The 5,047-nt window shown below is 43.9% G+C and overlaps 1 pseudogene; it reads left to right on the top strand.

Moving 5' to 3' along the window:
- Window positions 1-722: 722 nt before the first annotated feature.
- LOC142653736 (U2 spliceosomal RNA) lies at window positions 723-896 on the top strand (annotated as a pseudogene).
- Window positions 897-5,047: the final 4,151 nt, after the last annotated feature.

Below are 5,047 nucleotides of genomic sequence, written 5' to 3'. Positions count from 1 at the left end.
GAGGACTGCCTCTTAGGTCATTCATGCATGACCGCAACCTGTGCAAGACCCGCTACTGCCCCAGGTGCCCCTTCACGGAGGAAACATCTTTGCACACTTTCTGGCAGTGCCCCTTTGCACAGGGTCTGTTGAAAGCCTTGGAACATGAACTCAAGGACTCAGTACCCAGGAACAGACTGTCGTACCGCTCTGTACTTTATGGACTATTTCCTGGGAATACCACGGATGGAGCAATCCAGGAAGCCTGGCGCCTTATGAATTGCTTTAAGGACGCTATATGGTTTGCCAGGAACCGTCTGATTTTGCGGAGAGAGAGTGTGTCCGTCCAGGACTGCCGCAGGCTGATCCACAGCCTGCTCAGAGACTATTCCACCTGGGACAGCCCGGACGTCGATGAGGAAGAGGACTGATACTCCCCTCCCCCCCACTCTCCCTTCTTGTGTGTTGTCCTTCAATAAAGCTTCGGGCCTGTGATTTCCCCCTTCCCTATCCCCTCCTACCCACTCCCCTATCCCATCACTTGTCTGTAATGCTTTGTTGTTTGGCGTTAGTGAATGCAAGAATGTTAGTGTAGCATGTGGTGTAATGTATAGCATAGGCTAGCCTGTACTGTGTATTATACTGTCATGTTATGTTTGACGACTGTTATTATTTATTATTTGCTGCTTCATGGCTTGCGCTGTGTCGCAGTAATGTTTGTATGATGACGATTGATTGTCAATAAAGCATTTTTCAATCAAAAATCTGTTCTTATCAGTTTAATATCTGATACGTCCCCTATCTGGGGACCATATATTAAATGGATTTTTAGAACAGGGAGATGGAAATAGAGCTTGCTCTGTCCACTCCACGCATTGACCTGGTATTGCAGTATTTCCAGGACCGGTGCACCCTTTCCTTATGTGTTGACTAAAATCAGATTCCAAAAGTGCTTTTTGTGTTTGCCATTGTTTTTGTCTTGCACATTGCACATCTCCTTTAATCCCATTATTTCAACACCTGTTGGACAATGCATTTGTACAGTCATGTGTGATAATGAGCTAGTTTATTAAATGCAATTAATTAATAGATTTCCACCTCTTGTTTTGTGTCTGTGTTTCTGGCATTTCAAATTGGAACAGCTCATTCACCTTCCTTGTCTTCTCTCCGCCCTCCCTCCTAGGTAAGTTAAAGAGCTGCACCTGAGCCAGCCATCAAGCCAGCCACTGATTGATGCAGCACCACAGTCAAATAGTGGAGTGGAGTAGGGGAACAGCAAACAGCCATTAAAGCAGCCAGCCGCCCGCCCGCCCGCCACAATGGACCTACCTGTGTACACTAGATGGATGTGATGGAATGTACTGTCGTTTCTACATTTCAAAGAAGTAAGAATTGCAGTTGCAACAAACCCTTGCTTGCCTACAAAGAGAGCAGCAATTTGGATTTGTTACTATGTTACCTGGAAGAATAACAAACTGTGCAAGGATGGAGGTTGTAGGAGCAAGGAGAAGTTGTCTGTAAAGTTGGTGGATGCCTATTTTCCATTTTGCAGTCTCTTGTCTCCCTCTTGTGGCCTCCTGGAGGCAACTAGCTGTGCAAAAAAAAGACAGCCTGGGGGCCGCCTGTTGCAGTGTTGCCCTCTCAGGCAACACTGAGTGACTGACTGAGCCGCACCGTCTTATATAAAGTTCAGACGGAACTTTGCACGTGTCATAGTGGAGCCCTCAGGAGCCAGAGCCAGCTTTCTGACATCATAATGGGGTCTCAGAGATAAAAGCCTGGGCCCAGGCAGTGTTGGTCAGTGCTGCTCAGCAGGCAGCACTGGACTGGATTACAGCTGATACAAGATGTGAAGGAAGAAGGGGTGACTGTGGGCATGCACTTACTGCTGCTGCTGCCAGTGTTTGCACGGCAGGAGGGCATTTGGGCGTTGCCAGGAAGGCGTTTTTATGTAGATTCCTCCTCTTTCAGCACTGCATTGTGGTGCAAGCAAAAGAAGCAAATCCTGTCTTGCTTCCTCTCCGGCCTTTATTCACCTCCCGAGTGCCTAGCTGTGCTTGTGTGAGTGTGTGAGCCTGCAGGGCCCCATGGAATTGCCTAGGAGTAGGCTGAATCGCTGCAAGGGGTGAACAGCAGTATTGGGCAGGCTCGGGCAACGCGTGGCACATTCGGGTTATCGCTTCTCGGCCTTCTGACTGAGATCAAGTGTAGTGCTGTTTATTCGTATCAGCTCTGCCTTGGTCTTGGTTGGGAGGTGCTCAGGTACCCTCTCTCTCGGCCTCGGGGGATCGTCCAGGTTCGCCTGGATTTCACCCCCGTGCTGCTATTTGGGAGAGAGGCTTAGTCCTGAGCAACCGGTTGCGATCCACATACCCCCGTGTAGGTTTCGGCCGAAAAGGGGAGTTGCGTTAGTTGGCCACAGTGACCCGTGTGTCTCTGTGGTGCGCATACAAGTTGGGGGTTTGTCATGGCAGGAAATGACAACCCAACATTTGAGCCGAACTTCACTCGGCTCAAAAACTCTATACGTTTTACGTATACGGAGGAGGCTCCAGTAAACGGCGGTCTGAAACACCTGATCGAGGAAGTGCTCCTGGGAGTATTCGCAATCCGACCCTTGGAGATTTTGGCAATCGCTTGAAAAAGGTAGGCAGAGATCCCAGGCTGAAAGGGGTCCAGATTGTGGAGCACTTCCCCTCAGATCGAAAACTCATGGTGATTAAAATGTATTCCCCTTATATAACTGAAGAGGAGATTGTGTTCTTTCTGAAAAATTACTGTACTCTAGTTATTCCTAAGGAGAAGGTTATGAATGAGTTTGATGTGTGGACTTCAAAATGGAAATTTTTTGTAGAATTAAAAGACAATCCCAAAGCACCTGAGGAAAAATTGGTACCCCCAGCTCGTTTTAAATTGGGCAATATTAATGGTGATATTCTTTTTAATGGTATGGAGGAATTCTGCAGAATCTGCAAAAAATATGGGCATTCAAAAAATGATTGTGAAAGTACCTGCACAAATTGTGGAAGTAAAAATCATACGGTTCGAAGTTGTAGTGAACCAAAAAATTGTAGTTTATGTCAAGATCCCAGTCACTTCTATGCATCCTGTCCCCACAGACAGAAACCGCAACAGAAACCGCAAAAAAATATGCACCAACCTCAACGTGAGGGACAGCTTGGAAACCAGCCAGCCCCAGAAGAGGAGGCAAATATGGAAGCCCAGGAAGCAGGTCACGCTACAGAAATTTCAACAGGTAAGTCTGTTGTCTCTCTTGTCAGTGAAGGATTCCAGTCGCAGATTAAAATGAAAGACCGTCAAAAGGAGAGGAAAAGGATGGAGAAGCAGGGGACGGGGATGCTTTCCTCTTGCAGGGAAGGTAGTAACCCGGAGGAAGCTGCATCTCAGGCTAAACTAAAAGAAGAATCGGGTGCAAAAAAAAGGAAAACAGGTGATCCTCTAAATCGGGATGTACTGGAGATGGGAAACCGTTATTCGGCAATACAACCTGAGGGAGAACTTGAAACACCCAGCATCATCTCGGAAACCCCGGAAGAAATGGCTCAGATGTCTGTCAGACAGCCTGGGGCTTCCCATACAAGAAGCCGCACGGAAGAGATGGACTATGTGTCAGAACCGCCAGAAAGGGGTAAGAAGACAGTGATGAGTGATCCAAATACTCTCCTTAGTCCTCTCTGTGAGGATTTTTCGGAGGAGGCAACAGACAGTGATTCCAGCTCAACAGACTTATTGCGCTGCGTGACCTCTAGAGGTGACCTGGATTTCTCTGACAGTTCTCAGGGGTTGGCTAGGCTGGAAGAAGAAATTAAGACTTTAAGAGGTTGAAATTTGTATTTTATCCCACCTTTTACCTTCATTGATGGCAGTTTTGAAAGGACTCTCCCTAAATGTAAGGGGTATCAAGTCAAGCACACGCAGAACAGTACTTTTTAATTATCTATCCCTGCTTTCCGCCTCGGTGTTCTTCTTGCAGGAGTGTGGCATCCCTCATCAGGCGGAATATAAGAGGTATGAAAAAGATTGGACATATGGGACTTCGGTGTGGTCCGGTTCCAATATAACAAAATCTGCAATACTTTTTAAAGGTAATGTTAATATTGCTTTTAAACAAGAAATTTTACCAGGTAGGATTTTATTGGTTAAGGCCTTTCTTAATGGTGTTATGTGGCAGTTTTTAAATTTTTATGGATCACCGAACAAAAAAGAAAGAGAAGAGATGTTGGAAATTTTACCTCTGTTTATTAATAATTCCTGTCCTTTAGTTTTAGCCGGGGATTTTAATTGTGTTTTAAGAGGTGAAAAAAGATCTACACAATCTTCCAGTAGAAACTATGACAAAACTTCTGGTCTATTAAGTAATATCGTAACTGACTTTAAACTTATAGATGTTTTTAAAAATTGCAACAAAAAAATGTCTGAACTGGAAAGTACTACATGGAGTAATATACGATGCAGCTCAAGAATTGATTTTATTTTTTCTTCTCAGCAAATTTTACCTGTCCACTGTGAACTTTTAACTAACATGTTCTCTGACCATAAAGGCCTTTTATTTGTCTTAAATCTTGATCCTGGTTTTAGAAGAGGCGCTAGTTCATGGAAGATGAACGTGTCGCTTTTAAAAGATGAAAAAATAATGGCAGATTTTACTAAGTTTTACAACAGGTGCAAGCAGAAAAAGGACCCTACAGAATCTATGAGAATATGGTGGGATAAAATGAAGAAAAATATAAAAGAATTCTTTATCAGGTATGGAGTTCAAAAAGCAAGAGAAAAGAGAGCGGTTTACGAAAAATATAATACACAATTACAAACACTCTACAAAATGAGGTCTGTGGGGATAGATGTAACTGAAGAAATAATACACGTTAAAAAAGAGGTAAAAACATTTTTGGAAGATAAAGGAAAATAAATAATCTTTAAGGCTAAAATACAACACATTGAAGAAAATGAAAAGTGCTCCAGATATTTTTTTAAAAAAAAGTGTACAGAGGAGAATCCATATAGAAAAAATGGAAGGAGAAACAGTAATTGATAATATTTTGGAAAA

This window comes from Rhinoderma darwinii, chromosome 5, assembly GCF_050947455.1.
Source record: "Rhinoderma darwinii isolate aRhiDar2 chromosome 5, aRhiDar2.hap1, whole genome shotgun sequence".
NCBI classification, from domain to species: Eukaryota; Metazoa; Chordata; class Amphibia; order Anura; family Rhinodermatidae; genus Rhinoderma; species Rhinoderma darwinii.
Note: the sequence above shows the minus strand (reverse complement) of the source record. Positions and strands in the feature narration are given on the sequence as shown.